The 27478-nt window shown below is 36.8% G+C and overlaps 1 pseudogene; it reads right to left on the minus strand.

Moving 5' to 3' along the window:
• Positions 1-337: 337 nt before the first annotated feature.
• LOC141842821 (DEAD-box ATP-dependent RNA helicase 14-like) overlaps positions 338-27478 on the minus strand; it is a 33742-nt pseudogene continuing 6601 nt past the window's right edge.

Here is a 27478-nt window from a genome sequence, read left to right on the forward strand (position 1 = left end):
CCACAAAAAGTCAAACTAAGATGACCAATCTAATCAGAAGTAGAGGGGTGCTGCTAGGGCATGTGCTGAGCACAAAGCATATTCATAATCTCCTATGGCTGGGGCACCCACATGTTGAAATCCACGAGTGATAGTATCCTCAAGTTGGATCACTTGGTCCTCTAAGGTCAAAGGAGGTGGAGGTACTAGTAGCTGAGGTGTGTTGTGCTCGAACTCTACTGATATATCGTTAATATCCGAAGATCGAGGTGGTTGGACCCATGCTTCCAAACTAGGACATTCTCTCTAATAACCTTCTTTGCTAGACTAAACTGTCTAACTCCTAACTTGTCAAAGTCTAATAAGGATTTGACATTACCTCGAGGGGTGTCAATCCTTAAAGATGCAAAAAAGGAATGTCAAAAATGTGATAGTAGGGCATATAGATTCAATGACTCGTAGTTATGGACGAATGATAAATGATGGACCTAAAGATATGAAGACTAAAGTTTATGTCCAATCTTTGTCTAAGTGTGTACTAGAGAAATGAGTGGAATGGTCATATGACAACTAAGTCTCTAGTATTTATTGATTGAATGCAAGACACTAAGACCTTATGCAAGACATAGTCTGCAAATTTGAACTGGACAACACTAAAGTTGGTGACGGTAGGAAATCGTTCACCACTAAAGAAATGGGTGTAGATAAGATCTAGTGTAATGTGTGAGTAGGGGTTAGAAAATAGTACAGTAGTAAAAGGGAAATAGTAGAATGTGGAGGCTGAGGAACTCAGCTCGAGTCGGTCCTTAATCAAGTCAGGTGTGAATATGATACCAACACCTCTACCTCTAGATGTATAGGCTAAGTCGCGAGCTCGGAGCTCAATGTTCTAGGTCTGTTGTAAGGCTAAGTCGCGAGCTCAAGCCTATCGTACGGCTAAGTCGCAAGTTCGAGGCTCGATGATCCAAGCTTGTCATAAGACTACGTTGTGAGCTCAGGGCTTAGTGCTCCAAGCCTGCCGTAAGGCTAAGTCACAAGCTCAGGCTCCAATTTGTTCTTGACTAGAGCTTTTTGCCTATGCTATGAAATCTATCGTTACTTTGGTCATGACTATCATGCCAACTATCACTAGGGGTGAGTAAAAATTCAATTAAATCGAATAAATTTATTGAATAATTGAAAAATCCAATTTGATTATTTCAAAATTTTGATTATTTTTTTTAAAAATCAGTTAATTCGGTTAATTAAATTCGATTTCGATTTTAAACTTTCTTATTCGATTAAATTGAATAAACCGAATTAATTGAATTAATCAAAATAAAAAAATTATAAATTCCTAAATAAGTAAACTTATAAATCCATAACTAATTGATAAATTTTTTATAATATTTAAGAAAATTGATTATTCCAATTAATTCAATCGAAAACTAAATTAATCAATATTTTATCAATTTAATTTATTTGATTTTTATTTAAAATTTTGATCTAGTTCAAAAAATTTGATTTGGCTTGATTTTGATTGAGTCGATTCGATTCGGTTCGATTTTAATCGAATACTCAATCCTAACAATCAACAAAAGCATTAGAACTAAACCCCTATCTTCTATACCCCCATATCCACACCGGCAATTTTGAGAGAACACGTTGGTTTGCTCCCTTTGGACCTTAATAAGCTCTACTGCAAATTTATAATCCTGATCACAGAAAAATGTATATGCTACTCCCTTAGCACCTGCCCCTCCCTGTCTTCCAAATCTATGAACGTAATCTTCAACTCCTATTCGAAAATCATAGTTGAATAGGACACAAGTTTTGGACCACCACAACCATTGATTAATAGTTCAAATAAATGTGATACACAGAAACAAAAATGGGCTAACCTGATGTCTTTGACGTCCAAGCCTTGAGCAGTTACATCAGTAGCTATGAGTATGGGTGATTTCCTACTGCAAAAAAAATTGGCTCAAAACACAATCTCTCTGAGATTTGTCGCCAAGAATAACAGCTGCTTCAAAATGGCTATAGAGATTCTTTGCAAGCTGATCGCACATTTGTCTAGATCCTGGTTCTTGTTCATACAAGATGTGCTCAATAGCCTATGTTTCTCCACAGGCGTAATGTAGAACTAGAAAAATATAGAATCCATCAGCGCATTCTAATCCTGTGTAAACTGCAAATGAGATAGGAAATATCTAGTATTTACCTTGTGAATACCTGAGTATTGGCCTTATTAGCATCTAGTGTATCAGTATTGCCAATGTTAACCTGAACAGGATTAATAAGAAAATCTGCAATTATTCTACAAACTACCTTTGGCCAAGTTGCAGTAAACATTAGAGCTTGATGCTAAGATGGTATCTGATTCACTATTTTCCTTAATTGTGACTCAAAACCCATGTCAAGCATCCGATCAACCTCATCAAGCACCAAATATGAGACTTGATGGAGGTTCAATCTTTTCATATTCAGAATATCATTTAGATCGCTCAAGATCATAGTTTTTTTGGTGAGGATAATTAGACGTAGAAAGGATATTCGGGAGCATTACAAATACATATATATAAGTTTTTAGGTATCTACTCAAATATGATATGAATAGACCCTTAAACCTCACTTTTTAGGTATCTATTCAAACCATTTTTACTTATTCAAAAAGAGAATATCATTCAAACGTCTCGGTGTAGCAACAATGATATCAGCTCAACGGTCCAACTCTCTTAACTGGGGGTCCATTTTGAGCACCTCCATACAAGCACTAGACATGCATAATTACATAAGAAAAACAATTAGACATCAAGATATAACACATTGAGAAACTACAGAATTCTCCTCTTATTCTTGAAAATATAATTAAATAGTGTTTGTTAGCCTGAATTTCCCATGACTCAGCATAACCATCTTATTCCACTATAAAACAATGGCATTTTCTAAAGCATCATGGCTGAAGTCCCGAGACATCTCTCCATGGGCTCATGGTGTAAGCATGGGTACATTTAGTCCTCATGAGTATTGATTTTTTTTATTGTTGACATCATCATCATGCAAACCAAAAAAATCAAACTAAGGAATGTAGCAACTATCATCAAACATACCACACAAGATATTCTTTATGATTTACCAAACTTTACTGTTTCATCCTGTATTTGAGTGGCCAGCTCCCTTGTTGGTGACAAAATTAGTACAGTGGGGCCCATCTTATAATTATTCTGATTGCGTTTAGAACAACAAATCCTCGGCATTAGAAAGCCTAATGTGTTTCCTAATCCTGTCTTAGCAATGGCCTCAATGTGACGCCTCCTTAAGATAGTTGGCCATGACTGAGCCTGAATTGGTGGAGCTAAGAAGCCTGCATGATTTATCTGTGAAAGCAACAAATAAAATAAGTTCAGTGCCCAAGAATGTGCAACACCGTGTCACAAAAACAAATGTTGCTCCATTGTAGGTTGATATGAATACAATTGTGTAAAACAAACACATATGGAACCAGGATTTCATTGTGAAATTTGCAAAAAGTTGGACCTCCATAATGTTTGATTGAATGTTCGTTCTCAAAAGTGGCCGAGGCAGCTAGGACAACTGCTAGGGCAGGGAAATCAGTTCTGCTCCCAATTATTTATTTAATCATTTTCAGATATGCAGGTATATTAGAAAACTAGTTCAACGTGTCAAAAAGAGCTAAAACTAAAAACAAGAATAGCTAAGTGACTACTGTCAAAAAATTCAAATAAAATTTGAAGCAATAAATCCCATTGAAATTGAAAAAAAATAGAAACAAAAAAATCTAATACATTGCCATCATAACTGAAGTTTAGATGCTGATCACCAACAGAATGAAGCATCAGTTAACAAAAAAGAGTAAGATCAATGACAAAATGGTAATACTAGAAATGACATAAGAAATCAAAGCATGATCTTAGATAATGAAACAATAACAAGAGTAACTCAGAATTATCCTTATCAAGTACAGAGTCAATCCCTATATGCTTAACTGACATAAAGTGTCATCATAATTACTAACTGACTTTGATATCTTGGTTATATAATGAATCCATATATGCTCAACTATGATGTCAGCATTCACTCCCACCTACTACAAGCTATTTATAATCAAAAGCATCCTCGTCAATGTTGTTAATTACAATACAGACAAGGCATTCAAAAGCAACTCATCCCAAAGTCATTCAAATCCCACACCAAAATGTCAGTGAATGTGCTAATTAAAGGTAGAAATTGTTAGAGGTAATAAGTTAATAGGTTATTGGCAAATACTGGGTTTAGTCCCACCTTGATATTTTAGGTTTAGGATTTCTATTTTGGTATGAGATGCTTGAGGTCATTGAATAAAATGGACCACTTGATGTTATCTTCAAGAAGAGTGTTTTACATCTCTAAACAATCTATAGAGAAGGTTATTGGCGGATGTCTATATAAGCGCATGATTATAACAGGAAGCAGAGGCAACTGCACAACCCAAAAAAGGAGACAAACCACTTATATTATGGTATTTGTTTGTGAGCCAGTGATGCTATACACTAGACTGGTCAAACAAGAATTAGTGACCTTCCATTAGCTAATTTCATGTTGGCTTAGTTTGTGTTTTTTCCTATGAGGGAAGGAAATAAAAATCTCGTGCCGAACCGTTGAAACATTTCGTTCTACTCACCGACCGACACCGGAATATCTAGATGACCACGATTAGGTCTAGCAGAGCCTTTTCAAGAATCCTTAGAGTTGCTTCCTAATGACCATGTCATTGAACCCAAAGAATTGAATAATTTAATTGTCTAACTAATTTTTATACTTCTTTGGATCATATAATAGCTTCCCTTGTACCAGAGTCAATTTAACATTATGAAAACACATGATTCTGTGCAAAATTAAGAGGAAAGTAAGATAACCAACAATAACAACCATCAAGTCTTATCCCACTAGATGGGGTCGGCTAAAAACATGATCAATCAACATAATAAAATAAACATGCTATCACTATAAAAGTTGGTAAAAAGATCAAGTGTAAACACTTTTTGAAAAAAGAAACAGCTAAAAGACAATTTTAAATCCTTGGAACTATTGGTGCAAGGAGCATCAGAATCGAACCTATGTTTTAATGTTGGCAAAGGTTTAAGGTTAAGTATTGTCTGTGAGCTAATGAACTAATCTAAGCATGTAGGCAATACAACAGGAAAGTTCTATCTAGTGGCTAGGCAAGGCAAGTCCTAGCTAAGGCTAGGCAAGAAAGTCCTAGTCGGAAGGACTGATTTATCGAGTTTTGGGCACTCGAATCTAATCCAGACGCCCCGCCTTGCTTTAACTCCGCCCACGATTTCGCCAAGGCGTCCGTGGTTTTTCTTTAAACCATGCGCCTAGACCTAATCCAGGCGCCTCGAATCGCCGATATATAGGCACCCAGTGTTAGTGAGAGCCCTAGAGCCAATCATTTGATGATTGTTGTATGGACTCTTTGTATCATATTTCTACATTTTATAAAGGCATTTTATAGTTATTATACTTACTTGATATTCGTGCTATATAACTAAGTATAATAATGTCCTTGAGTATATCGTTCGTATCTATATCAATCGATTGGTTGAATCGATAGTGAGATGATATAAAGAACACTACTCTAAATGATTCCTAGTCTAGTGTTAACATTCAAGGATAATGTTAATGCGACGAGACTAGCGTGTAGATCAATACGATGACTTGATCTCACAAGTCATGGATATGAGATATCAAGTTGACACATGGGTATGCATTGGAGAATGTATACTGAATGACCCGTCATGAGAAAGTATCATGGATCGTTATATGAGTGTCATATACTTTCTCATGTGGCTATTAGTATGACTATTAGTCCTTAGACCTGAAGTCACCATGGTTCCCTACATAAAGAGTTATTTACTTTGGCTTCGTCAAACGTCACCCGTAACTGGGTGGACTATAAAGGCGATTACTGGGTATGTAACAAATTATGCGGAGGGATGTGAGTGATGTAGATGGGATATATCTCTCCCATATAACGGGAGTGATATCATAGTTCTTGATAGAGTGAGACCACTAAAGTGCATGGTCATGCCCAAATGAGTCAACATGTGATGTTAAACTCGTTTGATTGTAGTGAGTCTACTTGGAGTTCAAGACACAGATTGATTAGAGGATGACACGATCTATGCCTCGGTTTGATCAATCATGATATCAAGGATAGAAGGACATTTGTCACATATTGTGAAGAGTCACAATTAGTAGTCACAATGGTGATGTTGGATCTCAACATTCTTGTAACTTGGGTAGTAGTGATGTGTTGCTAGATACCGCTCACTACTTATGCACCTAAATGAGTTTAGGGGCATTGCCAACGTTACAAGAACCTATAGGGTCACACACAAAGGACAATTAGGTGGAGATTAGGTTCATATGATGAACCAAGAGGATTAAATTCATGTGATGAATCAAGTTGGGTTAAGTGTAATCCAAACTAGGCTAGTGAGTTGATTTGATCAACTTTGGGAGATTAGAAGTCAAGTTTGACTTGACTTGAGAAGGAGAACTTTGGGAGTCAAATTTGACTTGACTTTGTGTCATGTCATCATAAATATTGACTTGACTTTTTGCTATGTCATCATCCATGTTGACTTGACTTATGCCACCTCATGGTCAATGCTTGACTTGACCATTTGACTTTGATGTGAGGTGGCATAAGAGGTGACCAATGGTGATGCTCCACATCATCATGGATGCCACATCATGAGGGTTACAATAAGAGTTTGTAACCTAAGGCTTGAATGACTTTAATGGGATTAATTAGCCTTAAAATGTCTTGATGTGGCCCACCACAAGAGGAGAAAGAAAAGTGGTTTTCATTCTCAACGTGAACTACACATTCTTCCTCTCCTTGGTTTTTCTCTCCTTCTCCCTCTCCTCTCTAGCCATTGCCAAAACCTTGTTTGGGTGCTAGCACGCCTTTGGTTTTGGTTCCACCGATTGTCCGTGTGGATACTTGTAGAGGAGCGGCACTTGACGCTTTTGAGATCCGGCATCGTTTGGCCGAGCGGGATTAGCGAAGGGATACGCATCAAAGGTAACTTCTTTTTCATGTAGATCTAGAGTAGATCTAGAATATAGAACAAGTTTTGCAAAATTTTTGTTCGCACGGATCCTTTGGCATAAACTTCCGGACTTTCCGCAACGCAAAAAGCGGTTTTTGCGGCTCGGAAAGTCCAACACCCAGATATGTATCCAGGCGCCCGAAATGTGTCTATATCAGGGACCCGAGACTTCAGCTCTATGCATCCCCAATAGTTTGATCTAGTTATTTCCATCTGTGTTTTCGATTTTGATCGATTTCCATTAAGCCTAGATCGTCAGTTCTAATTTTAGTGATAAAAAAACCTAAGTAACACTCTAAACTTTTCTTACATTCATTTAAATTATTTTAGAAATAAATTATTGACTTATATTGATAGGATTAAGAGAAAGACAACTAAGGCTGGCACCTCAGTACTCTTAGCACTGACCATAGATTTCCTATAGAAAACCTTAAGGTTAGATTTGATATGTATCTCTGCATTCTAGATACATCTTAGATCATTTTTTTTTAGATCATAAAGACCCACTACTGATATAAACCCATAGAGAAAAATCTCAAGAACCCATAACGAATTGAAGAAAGAAAGAAGGAAAGACTAAATCAATAAGGATGAATAGAACCTCGACTCGATATTTAAGAAAGTCGAACCTTGGGATGGAGATTGATAAGTCTTTGAACGACACAAGGGGATGCCTTGATAAGTTCTAGTTCAATGAAGAACTAACAAGTGAGAGTCTCACCATGCTTTAGATTGAAAATATGCTAAAGATACATGTGTGGCAATCACCCCCTTTAGTTATAGCGATAGGGTGATCTAAAAATCCTAAAAGGCCAAAAGAAAGCTCATTTAGTAAAGACGTATGTAGACTACTTAGTCATTTTAAGCTTATGGCATCATTACAACCAAAATAAAGTTAGAAATTTAGCCTACATATCTCTACTACATAAACATGAGACTAAGTGGCTACTTAAGCTTATCCAAGGCTTGAATTAAGTTGACTAAGCCGCATGACTTTGCTCTTGGTCAACCCTTCTTCAATTGTAACTTTGGTTTTCACATCTTCAATTAGTATATTAAATGCTTCCTTCATCTTCTTAGCCTTAACTCTTGTAATTGGGCCTCCATTGATGCATAATGGATCATCAACAACATCTAGAGTGGGTTAAGTATGATCCATATTAACTTGTTGGGCAACTTGTTCACTTGGTTTGACTCCATCATTCCCCCTCTCCTCAAAGGATTCGTCCTTAAATCTTGATCACCTACATCAAAGGGAGAAAGATCAGAAACACAACAACAACAACAACAACAACCAAGCCTTATCCCACTAAGTGGGGTCGGCTATATGGATCCTTTTACGCCATTGAGCTCTATCTCCTATTATATCATCATTTATATTTAAATAAATTTTATCTTGTTTTATTGTTGCTAACCAAGTCTTTTTTGGTCTACCTCGCCCTCGTTTGATATGCGTATTTGTTATAGTTTCACACCGCCTAACTGGAGCATTTATCGGTCGTCTAAGTACATGTCCGTACCACCTTAAACGTGTCTCACGGAGTTTTCCCTCAATAGATGCAACTCCAACTTTCTCTCTAATGCTCTCATTTCTTATTCTGTCCATCTTCGTATGTCCACACATCCATCTTAACATCCTCATCTCCGCAACTCTCATCTTTTGCTCATGTGCTCGAGTCATAGCCCAACATTCAGCGCCATATAACATGGCAGGTCTAATTGCCGTTTTATAGAACTTTCCTTTAAGTTTTAGAGGCACTTTACGATCACATAAAACACCTGATGCTCTCCTCCACTTCAACCATCCTGTTTGTATTCTATGTAAGACATCTCTCTCAATCCCTCCATCGGCTTGCAAAAATGATCCTAAATATTTAAAACTCTCAGTTTCAGACAACTCATCATCTCCTATTTTAATACTTGTCTCACTACGTTCAATATTGCTAAACTTAAATTCCATATATTCTGTCTTTACTCTACTAAGCCTAAAACCTTTCTCTTCTAGTGTTTCTCGCCAAGATTCTAATTTAGCATTTACTCCCTCACGTGTCTCATCTACCAATACAATATCATCTGCAAACAACATGCACCATGGTACGGTATCTTGAATATGTCCAGTAAGTTCATCCATGATTAGTGTAAAAAGATAAGGACTTAGAGCTGACCCTTGATGTAACCCTATCTTTATTGGAAATGCTTCAGTTAATCCGCCTGAAGTCTTCACTCTAGTCGTTACTTCCTCATACATATCCTTAATTAGGTCAATATATACTACGCTAACACCCCTCTTTTCTAGAATTCTCCATATAATTTCCCTTGGGACTCTATCATAAGCTTTTTCTAAATCAACAAATATCATATGTAGATCTTGCTTTTGCCCCGATACTTTTCAATTAGTTGCCTGAGAAGATGTATAGCTTCTATTGTCGACCTACCAGGCATAAACCCAAATTGATTTTCGGTGACCATAGTCTCTTTCCTTAATCGTTTTTCTATTACTCTTTCCCAAAGTTTCATGGTATGACTCATTAATTTAATGCCCCTATAATTTGCACAATTTTGTACGTCCCCCTTATTCTTATATAAGGGAATTAGAGTACTTACTCTCCATTGATCTGGCATTTTCTTTGTTTTTAATATCATGTTAAATAATTTTGTAAGCCATTCAATACCTTGTTTCCCTAAGCACTTCCATACCTCTATCGGGATATCATCTGGTCCAACGGCTTTTCCATTTTTCATTCCGTTTAAAGCTTGTTCTACTTCTGAAATTTGAATTCTACGGTAAAAATTTAAATTTCTATACTCATTTGACCTGCTTAAATTACCTAAGTTAAGTTGATCACCTACACCTTCATTAAAAAGTTGATGAAAATACCTCTTCCACCGCTCTTTTATTTCTCCATCATTTACTAATACCCTATTGCATTCATCTTTAATACATCTTATTTGGCTAATATCTTTTGTCTTCCTCTCTCTCACTTTAGCTATTTTATAAATGTCTTTTTCTCCTTCTTTTGTATCCAATTTTCGATATAACTGCTCAAAAGTTGTATTTTTAGCTTCATTCACTGCTTTTTTAGCCTCTTTCTTAGCTAATGTATATTTTTTTAAATTTTCTTCATTCTTACAAATATATAATTTCTTATAGGCTATTCGTTTTTCCTTCACTTTTTCCTGTACTTTCTCATTCCACCACCAAGATTCTTTACTTGGTGGTACATGCCCCTTTGACTCGCCGAGTATACTCTTGGCTATTATTTTCAACTTTGATACCATTTTATCCCATGTCGTAGTAGGGTCACCGTATACTTCACCTAATACTTGTCCTTCTACCTTCTCCTTAAATATGTTTTGTTTCTCATCCTTCAACTTCCACCACTTAATTCTAGGAGTAGTGGATATTTTCTTTTTATGGATATTATGCTTAAGACGTATATCCAATACTACTAACCTATGTTGGGTAGTTAAACTTTCTCCAGGAATGACCTTACAATCTTTACAAATCTTTCTATCCCTCTTCCTAACCATAAGAAAGTCAATTTGCGATTTATTATTCCCGCTTTTAAATGTGATCAAGTGTTCTTCTCTTTTCTTAAAAAACGTATTAGCTAGTATAAGATCATATGCTATCGCAAAATCCAGTATAGTTTTACCTTCCTCATTTCTTGTTCCAAACCCATAATCCCCATGCACCCTCTCATATTCCTCATTTTTCACTCCAACATGTCCATTTAGATCACCTCCTATTAAAACCATTTCATTTGATGGAATATTTTGTAATACTTCATCTAGGTCATCCCAAAACCTTGATTTGGTATTTTCATCTAATCCTGCTTGAGGTGCATATACACTAATTACATTTATAGTGTCTTTCTCCACTACTATTTTGAGAGCTATAATTCTATCCCCCTTTCTATTTACTCCTACAACTTCATCCTTTAACGAACTATCTACAATAACACCAACTCCATTTCTTGTTTTACTCTTCCCTGTGTACCATAACTTATAACCCGAGTTCTCTATTAACTTTGCCTTTTCGCCTACCCATTTTGTCTCTTGTACACACAAAATACTAATTCTTCTCCTAATCATCGTATCTACTACCTCCATTGTTTTACCAGTAAGGGTTCCTATATTCCATGTTCCAAATCTTAGACTATTAATTTTCCTATAATTTTTATTCTTACCCAACCTATGGTGTGAGAACTTTTGCTCATTTAACACTACACCCAAGTTCTCATGGAGATGTAGCGGTCCTTGCCGAGACGTTACAGTCGGACCCTGCAACGCGTTCCTTCCGGGGAACATCCTAGCATTAGCACAATAGTTTAATGGATCCATTCATGAGTGTTTGCCTTAGTTTAACGCTGGCTGGCAACCTAACGCAACCCTCCTCCTTTATCCGGGCTTGGGACCGGCAATGATAAGGTAAACTTATCACAGGCGGAGTTATGCAAGTAATGGTGCATAAGTTAGCTTCTCCTTAAGTAAGTTGAAAGTTGAATTTTGTTCACTATCCCAATGAAAACCAACGTTCTTTTTAACTTTAGTCAAGGATGCAACTAAAGTACTAAAATTTTTAACAAACCTCCTATAGAAACTAACCAACCCAAGAAAGCTACGTACCTCAGTTATGGTTTTTGGTGTTGGCCATTCACGAATAGTCTTAACCTTCTCTTCATCCACTGCTATTCCCTTAGCACTAACAATATAACCAAGAAACTCAATCTGATTAGTGCAAAAAGAACATTTTTGAAGGTTAGCATACAATTTTTCATTTCACAAAACAAGTAGAACTTTTTATAAATGATTTAGATGCTCATCTAAATTTTTGCTATAAATCAAGATACTACAACAATGTCCCCAATAAAAGCACGCAAAATATGATTCATTAATCTCATGAAAGTACTAGGAGCATTAGTTAGCCCAAATGGCATGACTAACCATTCATATAAATCATACCTAGTTTTAAAAGCACTTTTCCATTCATCTCCCCCCCCCCCCCCCCCCCCCCCCCCCCCCCCCCCCGCATTCGAATTTGATGATAGTCATACTTCAAATCAATTTTAGAGAAAATATAAGAACCATGTAGTTCATCTAACATATCATCTAATCTAGGAATAGGATAACGATACTTTACCGTAATTTTGTTGATAGCCCTGCAATCAACGCACATTCTCCAAGTTCCATCCTTCTTTGGCACAAGCAAAACAGGAACAACACAAGGGCTCAAACTTTCTCGGACGTACCCTTTCCTCATCAACTCTTCAACTTGCTTTTGAAGCTCCTTTATCTCCGCCGGATTACTCCTATAGGCCGGTCTATTAGGAATTGTTGCTCCTGGGATAAAATAAATTTGTGCTCTATTCCCCTAAGTGGTGGCAATCCATCAGGAACCTCATCAGAAAATACATCATCAAACTCCTGCAAAAGAGATTGAACAACACTAGGAAAAGAAGAGTTAAGATTGTTAGTGTTGAAATAAGCCTCCTTGTACAAAAGTAAAATCATCGGCTGTTGAGAATAAAAAACTCTCTTAACCTCTCTTTCTTTTACATAAAAACTCACTTTTTTACTCTCTTGCTCTTGAAGTATTTTTTCTTTTTCATTCTTTTTTTCACTCCTCTCATCCACACTTTTTATTTTCTCATACTCATTTTCTTTTCCATTCTTTCTTTTCTCATACTCTTTTTCTTCACACTCTTTTTCTTTTCTCACACTCTTTTCTTTTTTCATTTTCATTTTTGATCCTCAATTGATCTTCATATACTTGCTTAGGAGTTAATGGTACAAGAGTTACAAGTTTATCATGCATCATAAAAGAATACTTATTTTTGAACCCATCATGCATGACCTTCCTATTAAATTGTCATGGTTTACCTAACAGCAAATGACTTGCATGCATTGGCACTACATCATAAAGAACCTCATCATGATACCTACCAATGGATAATGAAACCAATACTTGCTTAGTGACCTTAACTTCTCCACAATCATTCAACCATTGTAGTTTATAAGGTCTAGGATGTTTAGTGGTAGGTAAGCATAATTTTTTCTTAACCAAGAGAGTACTAGCTACATTAGTGCAACTTCCCCCATCGATAATCATACTACATACCTTCTCTTTGATGTGGCAATGGGTATGAAATATGTTCTCTAGTTGTTCTTCATCTTCTTCCTTCATTTGCACATTTAGAGCACGCCTAGTGACGAGGGCTTCACCTTCAATGAGATACTCTCTTCTACATCACTTTTCAATAATAGTGGCAATGCACTATCATCTTCAGACTCACTCTCAGTTTCAATATCACCATTTTTTCTCAAAATCATAATTCTTTTGTTTGAACATTGTGATGTAATATGTCCTCTTCCCAACACTTAAAGCATTTAATATATCTGTTTCTTGAAGATTGGATAGATTCTTTACCCTTGACCAGCAAAGAACTAGAATCTTTATTCTTCAAAAACTCGGTCTTACCCTTTGCTGCAACTTTATCATCTTTTTTATTCCAGCTAGATTTCCAATTGGATGAATTATGACTTTGCTCATGCTTGATTGAACCCTTTTGAGTTCCCTTTCAACTTTCATGGACATATGCACCATATCTTCAAGCTCCATATAATGTTGCAACTCCACTACATTTGTAATTTTTGAATTCAAACTGTATAAAAATCGTGTCATGGTTGCTTCTCGGTCCTCCTCCACATTGGCTCGAATCATGACAATCTCCATCTCTTTGTGATATTCTTCCACAGTCTTGGACCCTTGTGTTAGACTTTGTAATCGTTGGTATAAATCTCGGTAGTAATGTGAGGGAATGAGCCTCTTTCTCATTATAGATTTCATCTCCTCCCATGTGTCAATGGGTCTCTCTTTGTTTCTTCTCCTGCTTAGAATAATTTGATCCCACCAAATAATAGCATAATCAATAAACTCAACAGCAGCAAGTTTTACCTTCTTTTCTTCAGAGTAGTTGTGACAATCAAACACTAATTCCACTTTCTTTTCCCACTCTAAATATACATCTGGATCACTTTTGCCTTGAAATGAAGGAATCTTCATCTCGATATTGCCCAAATTTCTATCAACATAATCATTTGTCCTTCCTCTTCTACCACTCTAACATGACCAGATCTGCCACTAGAAGCTCTATCATCAATGCCCTCTGAAATGCCATCATCATCATCACAGTTATATTACCTTGCACTTCGTGTAGGAACTCTACCAATTTGACTATTTTGTAATCCAGTAATTATAGCATCTTGCCTCTCTAATCTGTTGAAGACTTGACTGAATCTGATTTCCATGCGTTTCAAATGTTGCCATAAAGCACGTTGTTCAAGGGTTTCTGTAGGTCTTGTTTCATCTCCGCTTGTCGCCATTAAAGTAAGTTGTCACTGAATCATTCAACTCACTAATGTTAGTTTTTTAAAGAACTTAAAATTGAAGCAATTCCCTGTAAACATTCTTTAACTAATTGAAAAAAATTCCAAGGAAATTAGGATAAAAGATAGGAATTGAAGAAGAATATAAATTACAGAATTGAAAATTTGAATTAAGTGCCAAAAGGAAATTTGTCAGAATTAAATCTAGGCAAAACTTTTAGAATGCGGAATTGAAAGAAAAAGATACTGGAAATAAAAACTGAAAGAAAAATTGTCAGAATTTAATCTACGCAAGTGCAAGAATTAAATCTAGATAAAACTTGTGAGAATACTGAATTGAAGGATACATGAAATAAGTGCTGAAAGAAAATTTGTCAAAACTTAATCTAGACAAGTACCAAAATTAAATCTAGACAAAATTTGAAAGAAATACGGAATTGAAAGATAAAGATACTTGAAATAAAAGTTGAAAGGAAATTTGCCAAAACTTAATCTAGGCAGGTGTCAGAATTAAATCTAGGCAAAACTTAAAAGAAATGCGAAATTGAAGGATACTTGAAATAAGTGCTGAAAAAAATTTACCAGAACTTAATCTAGGCAAGTACCAGAATTAAATCTAGACAAAACTTGAAAGAAATGCAGAATTGAAAGATAAAGGGCGGTAAAAAAAAAGCAAGTATAGAAATAACAAGGTCTCTACACCCACCTTTTGTTGCAGTATTTTTTTTTATTTTTTTTCAAAATTTCAGTCTTTCTTTCTTTCCTTTCTTTTCTTTTTTTAGCTGAAAATAATATTTTTTTCTCTTTTTTTTGCTGAATTTTTTTCTCTTTTTTTTGATAACAACAAGCAAATAAGACTTACAAGGATTGAAAGAAATGAAAACAATAAGTATCAAATGATGAATAAAATAGATAAAGTTTCAAGCACAAAAGAAAAGGATAACCAAATCGATTTAGAAAAGTCAAAGCTCTGATACCAACTGATGTGAACCCGTGAAAGAAAAATCTCAAGAACCCACAATGAATTGAAGAAGGAACGAAAGAAAATCTAAATCGATAAGAAGGATGAATAGAACCTCGACCCGATACTTAAGAAAGCCGATCTTTGACATATTTTCAATCTAAAGCATGGTGAGGCTCTCACTTGTTGGTTCTTCATTGAACTAGAACTTATCAAGACATCCCCTTGTGGCGTTCAAAGACTTATTAACCGCCATCCCAAGGTTGTGGCGTCTTTCCTCTTCTTCTATACCAAAGTTCGACTTTCTTAAGTATCGGGTCGAGGTTCTATTCATCCTTCTTATCGATTTAGACTTTCCTTCGTTTCTTCTTCAATTCCTTGTGGGTTCTTGAAATTTTTCTCTCACAGGTTCATATCAACTATGTAGGAAGTCTTGGCAGATCAGAGTACCAGGCAAAAAATCTAGGCGGGTTTGGAGGACCAGACGTTTAGGAGTGGAAGACCTAGGGGTCGAGGATCGAGATTGAGTAAAAGTCCAACAGGTCTGGAGAATCTGGTTGACAAAAGATAAATTCTTCTGAGTGGAGTGGGTGAGGATGCGTTTTCGGTAAGGGGAATAGTAGATGTTGATTTAATGTAGGATTCACTGGAAACCTGAAGTTAAGACCAAATAGTTTTGTAAAAACTATTATCCTTTCTATTATCTTTGATTTTTGGAACTTATATTGTATGAAAGGAGGAACTAGAACTTTGTGTTTCGGGTGTCCTTATTTGGATCCAAGTGACTGGACAGGCTAGGCGCCCGGATGGTATTCAGGCGATTGGACGTCAGCTGAATGGGCCAGCGAGGCAGATGAGGAGGCAGAGTCCTAGTGGTGGGGACACCTCAGCCTCTAGGCGCTCGGAGAGGTTCTAGGCAGCCGAATCTGAATAAGGCGTTGTAAAGTCAAAGTTGATATGGCAACCTCCACGTCAGTATACAGGAGCACAGAAGGGATACAAGCGCCCGGAAGATGCTGAGTCAACGTTGAAATTAGATCGATAGGATGATGTGGAGGCGCCTAGAAGTCCTTCTAGGCGCCAGGATCAGACTTTATAAGCTAGTAGTGATAAGGGGGAATCCAAAAATCAATTCAAGATGCTTTTACGATGACCTCCTACGCGCAAATCTTCGATCCAAAATACCGTCGTAACGTCGAAGAGCTGGACCAATTACTATAAGTTATTACTACCCTCAGTCGGTAATATCTGTATCGGTTTTTGTACTTAAAGTTCTTAGGATGGTATAAGTTTACCGATCCCAACATATTTGTAAAAGCGACAAACTCCTTTTCATAAGAGGGGAGTTATTATAGTGAATTGCCCATCTAAAACGATCACGGATCATGGGCCTTGGAGTAGCAGCTTGTGGCTGTGAACCATGTAGAAACAAACTTGTTCACATTTATTATTTCTACTGCATTTTCTGATATCGTATAGTTGTATTTTATGCAAGAATTATTAAAAGAGTGAAAATACGAAACAGCGCTATTCACCCCCTATCTAAAGCTCTTACTCGATCTTACAATTGGTATCAGAGCTAAGGGTGCTCGATTTTAGTGTCACCACTAATTGAGTGTTTTTGATTTTTTTGCTCTATTTTTTTATTTCTTATTTTTCCCGTACTACTAATTCAAAGTCAAATCTTGGTACATTTTTTTATTTTTTTTTTTTGTGTGCAAGATAAATGACCCATCAGAAAGGTTATAACACCACCGTCAGACCTCCACTGTTTTCTGGAGAAGATTTGATCTACTGAAAGGTAGAATAGAGTACCACCTCAAAACACAGGTGGAAATGTGGATTGTGATCCAGACAGGGTTCACAATTCCAACAGACAATGACGACATTCCACAACTGTGTGATAAATGGGACGCAACCATGAAGTGAGAGATTGAGACTGATGCCAAGGCGACCCAAACGCTCCAGTGTGGCTTAACCAAGGGAGAGCTCAATCGGGTTGGTCCATTCATAAGTGCGAAAGACTTATGGGACAAACTTATCGAGCTTCATGAAGGGATATCAGGCACTAAAGTGAGCAGCGCGACCTTCTGCTGAACAAAATTATACAACATCAAGATGCAAGAAGGCGAATCTGCAAGTGGGCTACATGCACATATTTAGGACCTACTCAATAGACTCCACACTATAGGATAGTCCGTGGAAAACTGAGACATAATAAGGTATGCACTGAAAGCATTTCCCAGGAATACCTTTTGGGTATTAATGGTTGATGCGTATAAGGTCTCCATGGACCTTTCAAAAATCGAACTTAATGAACTCTTTCTAAATTCGAACTGAACGAACAGACTAATGCCAATTCTATTGAGAAAGGGATTGCTTTTATCGTAGGTTAAACGAAGGAAAGAAAAACTAGATGATAAACTGAAGAAGTATCCGAAGATTCATCGGGTTCAGAAAGCAACGACAAGGTTACTACCGAACTAGTTATCTAGTTCGGAAGATGATAAAAAAGAAGCGTGGAGTTCGGAGATCTGAAATGAAGAAGATGATCCAAAAGGCAAGCTCAACTAAATCAACAAGACCAAACTCACCTCCTACGGCTACAAAGAGAAGGGGCATTTCAAAACCGATTGTCCGAATCAAAAGAAAAAGCGCAAATCAAAGAAGAAAGCACTCAAGGTCACCTGGGATGAGTCTTCCTCAGAAGACTCAGAGGAGGAAGCAAACACGAGCTTTCTAGCTCCCCCAACAAGAGAAGAAATTACGAAGACTGAGACCGAACCAGACACGGAGTTAGAAGTTAAATCAAATTCGAGCCACGGATCAGTATCCGATTTAGAAGGTCCCAATAGCTCTGTAAGTACTAACCTAATTGAAAAGTTGTATTCACTAATTTATTGCTTGACTAAGAAACTGACAAAGTCCAAAGCCCAAGTTAACTCTCTCCAAAATAAGGTAACACTCCTCAAGGAGAAAGTTAACATCAGCTCGTCAACTGAAAATGTTCAAGTTGGAAGTTCAACTCAAGTCAAACTTCAGGAAGAAAATTCCAATCTAAAACTTCAGATTGATGATAAAGATCTCTAAAAAAGTTCACTTCAGGCTCCAAGTATTTTGATATGATGCTTAGAACTCAAAGGGTTGTGTATAACAGATCTGAATTTGGACATAAAATCAGACATAGGTCTTACTTGTCTTTAATTAATCGACCCAAAAAATTCTGAGTCCAAGCATGGGTTCCTAAATCCAACCTGACCAATCCAGTTGGACTGAACCACTATTGAGTTCCCAATGATCAAATATATTATTTGATCAGACACAATAAGGGTCACAATCCAGGTCTAAAATTATACATGTTAGATAAAATTGTCTAATTTTATTTTTATTTTGTTATTTTACTTTTTTGTACTTAGATTAAACCTAGGCTAGTTAAGAATATAGATTTGATTAATACTTGCTCAACCTAGTACTAAGATGGGACGAGATGATAGTACGCTAGGGAAATCCAGTATAAATAGTCAAGTAGGGTAAAGAGTACCACTCTATTTGATTTACTTAGCTGAGTGGAACGAACCGAAACTATCTCGCCAAATCCTAGACTAGTTAGATCAAAGTTTTTCCCTAAATTGACTAAGTGTATAATTTCTTGAACTAGTTTTGTCTCAGACAATGGTCGTTGTTCCGATACTCAAGAAGGTCCCTGTGCCTCGCCACTACCTGGAAGCTGATTCTTGAAATACACAATTAGTCAAACAGTTAAACTTGAATCTAACTAAAGGTTAATCAAAGCGTAGATAATCATAAGTCAATTAATGAAGATAATAATTAAAAATTATCTCACACAATCCATAGGAATAACTGTTTGATAATCTAGAAATGAATGAGAAGGAATTAGAACTCTTAAACCAAATCAACCTTTAAACTTTAATCAATAAATTTCTAAACCTAATTAATCCATAAAAATTAAACCTTAACTAATTAATTAATCTTAACTAATTAATTAAACCTTAACTAATTAACTAATCATTAAAATTGAATCAATTAATTTGATTAACTATTAACTCAACCAAATTAAGTTTTAAACTTCACTTAATTAATCTTTAAACCTTAATTAATTAACTTAACCTAATTAAAACTTAAAAGCTCTATCCAACATAATCCGGGTGCCCGAATATAAATCCAGACATCCCGAACCTCTTCCCGAACACCGCCCACAGTCTCGCGCAGGCGCCCTCGGTTTCTAAAATCCAAGCACCTGGAAAAAAAATTCAAGCGCCCTGCACCGCACAAAATTCAGGTGCCCCAATCTGAATCCAAGCGCCCGGATCACGTCTATATAGGGAAACCAAACCCTAAGTTTCCAAGTCGCCCAAAATCTTGTTCCTACCTACAAAAACTCCTTCCCGCACCGTCGCCAAGGGTAAGTCATCAGTTCCTTATTTATCTACCAAATATGTCTAAGTAAGTCCCTGAACAATCCTACAGTAAATTAAGTTACGTTTTCTTAGTTAAAATCATAATTTATGCGTTAGGATTAACAGGAAGACCACCGAGGCTGGGACTTTTAGTACCCCTAGTGCAGATCCCAGATTCCCCATTGAGGATTTTAGGATTAGATTTGTATTATTGACATTTGTACCGCTACATTCTAGATATATATCTAGGATATTTTTCACACATTCATGCATACCTTCTATGGAGATCGTAAAGCATTACGGCCTATAGAGACTAGTGTATTGTATTAGCCCAGTTAACACAGGTCTGTGTGCTGAGCTATACTATAACCTAGTTCAGATCGACGATCCGACCTACTCCACCTGAGTAGCAAGAAGAGATTTCATCTTATCTCCCACCATAATTAGAGAGCACTTAGGACTTAGATATTCATCATATTCATTTACTTGCTACCCCCTAGGGATGGACCTTTTGGTGATCCCTACTCATATATTACATTAGACATAATGCATTTATATTTTTTTTGGAGAGGACATGGTTCCTACAGTGATCCAGTTTTCCTCACTCAGACTCAGAGTATAGGACTATATTCTGTACAGAGTCTTAGTGACTTGCATTTTGCCCCTGACTATCAAGGATGTCGCGATGATGTAACCATTTCATAAATTCCTTTTATATGCACTACATCGTAGGTTAAATATAGATATTAGTTTACATATGTTCCATACCATCATTTTTTTAGCTAGTATGACCACTAACAGGAAGATACATATGCCTTACTGTGACATTTTGACTTCACTCCTAGCATCACTTGGATTTGACATCATTTTAAGTGAAGTCAAACCAGCTAGTGAGTTTGACATGGTAGGTATTTGGAGCTTCTCCTTAGCTGGGATTCATATAGATGAGGATGAGATTTTATCGTAGAGACGAGAAAACTAGCCTCAGCCACAGCCAGCAGCCGAGGACGAGGAGGACAACATTGACCAAGCTGACCTCCTATAGATCTCTCCACCCCCACCTATTATTTTGGAGCAGAAAGTGATCAGACTCGAGGAGTCAGTCAACAGTCTGCACAAGTCAGTTGCCACCTACCAACAGATTGTGACTGACCAACTTGAGAGTAAGGAGGAGCAGAGTAGGGCTAGACACTTTGAAATAATAGACATGCTCAGATCTTGGGGCATAAGCCACCCTCACCCACCTTCCCAATGGACCTCAGCTACTTTTATTATTAACTTGTATACTTGACTTTAGTGTTGACTCTAACTTATTTACTGATATTTCTGCAGTTTCTTATTGTATTTTCTTATTAATTTTAGGAATGTGCTTGGTAGACTAAATAAAATTTATTTTGTGTTTCAAAATTCATGATTTTCAAATCTACTACTACTTAGTTTTTTAAAAGTATTTTCAAAATTTTATTTATCTTTGGAAAACTTAGTTTCAAATTTTGTATTTTCAAAAGGAAAAGGAATATTTAGCCTTAGTCTAGGTACTTCCAATAGAGATCATGCACCTATAGACTTAAGTTATCGCATCTCACAAAGCACACTAGATAACTTGATTGTGTAATGTGAAACTTAAAACGGTGTAAGATGTATAGGGTCAAAGCCTGAGTTTTCAATGCTTATGTCCGTGTATCAAACCAAAACTTGGGCTAAAAATAAAAATCATGGATCAAGTCAAGTGTTCCTGCTAATTGGAATGATACACTTAAACTTGATTAACTTGGTCAAACTGCTATCTTTTGATAGTCAGCTAATATTAATAAGTTAGACATGTGTCTAAAAGTTAATTTTTTTATCTAAGTATTTTTTATATATTATATTATAACATGCTTGGACTTAAACCCAATTTTTTGCGTAATTGAAATGATTTCAAATTTTTTTCTTTCAAAAAATCACCCTCAAGTTTTTAACAAATATTTTTTATTATGTCAAAATGGGAAAGAATGGTCAATGATCAAGTCAAGTTAAATTTAAAAATATATTTTTAAAATGCCTTGGAAATTTTTTTATTGCTTGGAATATTTTTCAAAGTGTTTTTGATTGAAAATTTTTAAAATTGAGTTCAAAATTACTTCCGATGCTTGCAAAATTAATGTTTGCAAAATTATTTTAATGTTTGTAAAATATTTTAACTATGACTTGAATGTTTTGTAACCAAATTGACAAAAGCAAACCATGTCAAGTTCAGGGGAAGAGGAAAAAAGAAGTTTTTCTCACTTCAGGGGGAGTATCCTAAATTAAGGGGGAGTAAAAAAAACTTTAAGTTTCTTTATTCTAGTTATTGATTTAAAAATATGCCATGATTGTTTCTATTAAAGCAGATGTTTTACTTAACTTGGAACCTAGGTTGTCATAATCAAAAAGGGAGAGATTATTAGTGCAGGGAGCACCAGTTGATCGAATCCGAATTTTGATAATGATAAAGGGTTCAAGTTAAATTTAAAAAGTGATCAATGAGCTAAATTGAGTATGTAGGTAGCACAGAGAAACCCCAATTGCGGATAGGCAAAGGAAGTCCTAGTTACGGCTAGGCAAAGGAAGTCCTGATCTGAAGGATTAGGTAGAAGACCTGGTTTGGAGGACTGGATAAGGAAGTCCTGGTTAAGAGGACTGAGCAGGAAGTCTTGGCAGATAGAGCGTCAGGCAGAAAGTCTAGGCAGGTTTGGAGAACCAAACATCTAGTAGTGGAAGACCTGGAGACCAGAGGATCAAGACCGAGTAAAAGTCCAATAGGTCTGGAGGACCTGGTTGGCAAAAGGTAAATTCTCTCGAGTTGAGTGAGTGAGGATGCGTTCCCGATAAGGGGAAAGTAGGCGTCAGTTTGACCTAGGGTTTCACTAAAAATCTGAAGTCAAGACCAAACAATTTTGTAAAAACCTTTATCCTTCCTATTATCTTTGATTTTTTGACTAACTTATAATGCATGAACTTTATGTTTCAAGCGCCCTTATTTAGATCCAATGATTGGATGGTCCAGGCCCCTGGATGGTATTCAAGCGATCGAACATCAACTAAACGGGCCAGCAAGGTGGATGAGGTGGCAGAGTCCCAATGGTGGGGGCACCTCAGCCTCTAGGTGCTCAGAGAGGTTCCAGGCACCTGGATCTGAATAAGACATTGCAGAGTCGAAGTTAATCCAACAACCTCCACGTCAGCATACAAGCACCTGGAAGGGATACAGTCGCCCGAAAGATGCTGAGTCAACGTCAAAAGTGGATCGATGGGATGACGTGGAGGTGCTCAGTAGGACTTTTAGGCGCCCGGATCAGGCTTTATAAGCAGCTGCGAAGGGGAACCCTAAAATCAATTCAAGACGCTTCTATGACAACCTCCTACACACAAATCTTCGATCTAGAATACTGTTGTCGTAACGCCGAGGAACTGCACCGATTACTACAAGCTATTACTACTCTAAGTCGGTAATTTTGTATCATTTTTTGTACTTAGAGTTCATAAGACGGTATAAGTTTATCGATCCTAACATATTTGTAAAAGCGGCAAACTCCTTTTCGTAAGAGAGGATTTATTATAGTGAATTGCCTGTCGAAAACTGTATGCAAGAATTTTTAAATGAGTGAAAACGCGAAACAACGCTATTCACCCCCCCCCCCCCCCCCCCTCTAACACTCTTACTCGATCCTACATTAAGATCATAGAAGTCATGAACATCTATGAAAAACATAAAATATCAATTTTCATGTCAACTTTTCATGGAATCAAAAGGTATGCAATTCATGTCCCCGGGGTGTAGTCGAGTTGGTACCTGAATTGTAGAGTTGTATCAATGAGCAAGGGTTCGAGTCGAGTTGTGGCAAATAACCCTCCCATTTAAGGGGCCGTTCGATACCTGATTTACCTCCCTTTATCCAATCGTGGGACCGACGATAAGGGGCGCTTGGCGTGAGCGTTATCACGTTTTGCATCAAAAGGTATGCAATTCATGGCATGATGAGCATACAAGTCATAATGAAAAGAAAACGTGAGCAACATGCCATAACAAGTACAATAAAAAAGATATGCATGCTATAATAAAAATAAACATGCCATATCTGTAGAATCAAACTCGACATTAGAAGTGGGAGAAGGGTGAATAGCATTACAAATTTTATGAGCTAGTAAAATTAAATCAAGCTTAAATTAACACAAAGAGTATGCAACAAAATTGAAAATCTAACTTAAGTACAAGATTAAGTAAATAAATTCTATAGCAATCAAATAATCAAATATAGTATCTACTTAGAATTAAGCATGCACAACTTTGTTAGATTTTGATCACAAGAAGCATATAAAGATTAAGCACGAACTAAGCAAATCTGGACATGCACAACTTTAAAAAAAATAGTGATTTTTATTATAAATCTCTCATTTTAAGAAAGCCTCTGAAAGTGGAGAAATCCAAAAAAGGATCTAAAACTATTAGGCACAAAAGCAAGAGAATGTACGTCAACAAAACTGATATTAAAGAATTACAAAAGTTGTCGATCGAAGTTAGGTGCAAAGTCACAACGCTTTGTCATAGCAGCTCAAGGAGTACAACACGAGCATAGTAATGAGATGGAGAAGATTGATATTGAAACCTATGCCTTGAGCTCCTTATATAGAGCTCTTGTTGAGCTGACGTGGTATGTCTCCAACTGACTACAACCTCTCTGGTCGCCTGGAAGTTGTCGATGTGGCTACGAATTCTATTTGATACATAACGTCGTCTGTGGTCTTTGGTTGACTGGACACCCTCTAATCCCTTGGAGCTTTGTCAAATCATATTTTGATCGACTCACTTAGATCATTAGATCTTGTCACTACTAGTCGCCAGAAAGCCGACTGATCATCGAGAAGCTACTGTTGCCCTGCTCCTCCCTCTGGTTGCTTGGTACTTCCCAATTCTGTCAGTCGAGAGTTATTCCTAGCCAATTGCCCAGACTCCCTTCTGGTTGTTTGGAACTGTCAAAACTTGTTTCCCTACATTGGTTACACGTAACGAGTATAATATTAAATTTAAAGTTACTCACACTTATCTTAGCTAGATGTTTAGCTCCCAACTAACTCATCTAGTGTGAGTTGCCAAGATTTAACTCCGAACTGATTTCAATTGGACTTGTTTTTTAAGACTTTAGCTCCCAGCAAACTTCACTTGGAATTGTTTTCCAAACTTTAGCTTCCAGCAGACTTGACTTGGACTTGATTCACCTAGTTCTCCATTAGGATTTACTTGTTTGGTTTCCAACCAAAACTTATACCGCCTAGCCTCGCTAGAACTTAGACTCTATTGATTCCCAATTAGGATTTCACCGTTTATCAAGTAGCTTGCTCCTGCACACTTGACATAACTTTGTTAGATCACAACAAGATTAACTTTAACCTTAGCGGTTTGGGAATCGGCTAACCCTTCGTGAAGATCGATTAGCTTCTCCCAGAGTTCTTTAGCACTACTAAATGATCCAACCTTACTCAGTTGTTCCTGAGTTAGACCGCATTACAATGTAGTTGTGGCTCTTGCATTTGATTGAGTTTTCTTTTTAATGTCACTTGTCTAGTAACTAAAGTCAACTAGCTCGCTAGTTGATTTTTTGGTAGCTCAAAGCCTACCTTTATAAGCATCCAGTTTTCGATCTCATTCATGAGATAGTATTCCATCATTCCCTTCCAATATGCAAAATTATTGTCATCGAAGAGAGGAGGACAAATTGTGTTGAATCCTTCCTACATAGACATGATTCCAAGACTATTGAAACTATTGGGTTAGTACAACAAACAAATTGTTTAAGTTGAGTTAGGGCTAGGTCATGATTTAGATTTGGTTTGGGTTTGGTTTGGGTGTTCGGTTTGGATTTGGCTTGAGCTAGGTTCAGATTAAATTAATTGTAATTTTAATTGATTTGATCTGACTTAAAATGTAAAATTCATCCTAAGTTAGATTCATATTTTGCTTTGGGCTAGTTAAGTAAAAGATTCCTAAATTGGCTTCCAAGTCGTGGTGAGACACAGAGTGTTGGTGCAGATAGCACCAAATAATCGAACCTAGGTTTTAATAATGGCAAAGAGACAAAGTTAAGCTTCTTTGTGATCTAACGAAGGTTAACTAAGTGTGTAGGTAACACAACTAGAAAAGTTCTAGTTGGAAATTAGGCAAGGAAGTCCTAGTTGGAGGTTAGGTAAGGAAGTCCTAGCTGGAGGTTAAACAAGACAAGTTCTAACTATAGGTTAGGCAAGGAAAAGCTCTAGTGGGTCAATTGGACTATAACTAGGCAAGGAAAAGCTCTAATGGATCAGCTGGATTATGCTAGGCAAGGGAAAGCACTATGGATAGATAAGAAATTCTTAGTGGATCAGGGGCACTAGATGGAGGGACTTGAAGGGGTATGGAGGACCAAGATCAAGTAGGACCAGAGACTGGGGATCGAGGATCAAAGATTAAGCAAGAAGTCCAAATGAGGTATGAAGGATCAAGGTTTGGCACCAGGTAAAATCTCTTGAAAGGAGTGGGGTGAGGACATATTCCCTTGAAGGGAACACTGTCTTTAAGAAGGACATTAGTGGATTGCCCATCGGAAGCGATCAACGACCACGGGCTTTAGAGTAGCAGCCACAGGCTATGAACCAAGAAAAATAAAATTATCTTTTATTTTCTCTTTCTATTTTCTACTACATCTCTCAAAAGAAAAAGTGAAAAAGCAACATGTGTTATTCACCCTCTCTAGCGCACTCATTGATCCTACATAAAGACCTTCTTTGATCAGAATGACAATCACTTTTCACAACAAAGCCAAATTAAAAAACTTAAACTTGACAAACTTTAGTACACCCCCTTGGTCTAATTGGTTTAGAATGGAGTGAGTTAGCTTCAACTAATTCCACTCGACTAGATGCATCAAGTAGAGTACTCCTTACCTAACCTAGACATGCACCTAACTAAATTTTCCTAGCCTACTATCAGCTCAACCGCTCTAATATTAATTTATAGAATCAAACTTAAATTAACACATAGAGTATGTAGTAGAATAGAAAATCTAGCTTAAGCATAAGATTAATTAAATAAATTCTATAACAATCAAGTATTAAAATATTATATCTACTTAGAATTAACCATGCACAACTTAGATTTTGATCACACGAAGTCTGCAGAGGCACTAAGCAAATATAGGCGCACACAACTTTAAAAAGTAGCGATTTTTTTATAAATCTCTCCTTTCCGAAAAGTCTTTAAAGGTGGAGAAATTGAAAAAAAATCTAAAATAATTAGGCACAAAAATTGACAACAAAAATGATATTAAAGAATTACAAGAATTACCGATCAAAATTTGGTGTTGAGCCGCAGAGCTTCGTCGTAGCAAATTGAGGAGCATAGCACGAGCAAAGTAACGAGATGAAGAAGATTGATATCGAAACCTTTGCCTCAGGCTCCTTTTATAGAGCTCTTGTTGAAGATAACATGGTAAGTCTCCAGTCAACTGGAACCTCTCTAGTCTCTTGGAAGCCGCTGACGTGGTTGCGAATTCTATTCGATAGATAACATCATCTGCGGTCTTTAATCGATTGGACACCCTCCGATCACTTGAGCTTGATCAAATTCTATC

Source organism: Curcuma longa, chromosome 12 (assembly GCF_044706935.1).
Source record: "Curcuma longa cultivar G26 ecotype Majalengka, Jawa Barat chromosome 12, ITB_CL_G26_1.1, whole genome shotgun sequence".
NCBI classification, from domain to species: domain Eukaryota; kingdom Viridiplantae; phylum Streptophyta; class Magnoliopsida; order Zingiberales; family Zingiberaceae; genus Curcuma; species Curcuma longa.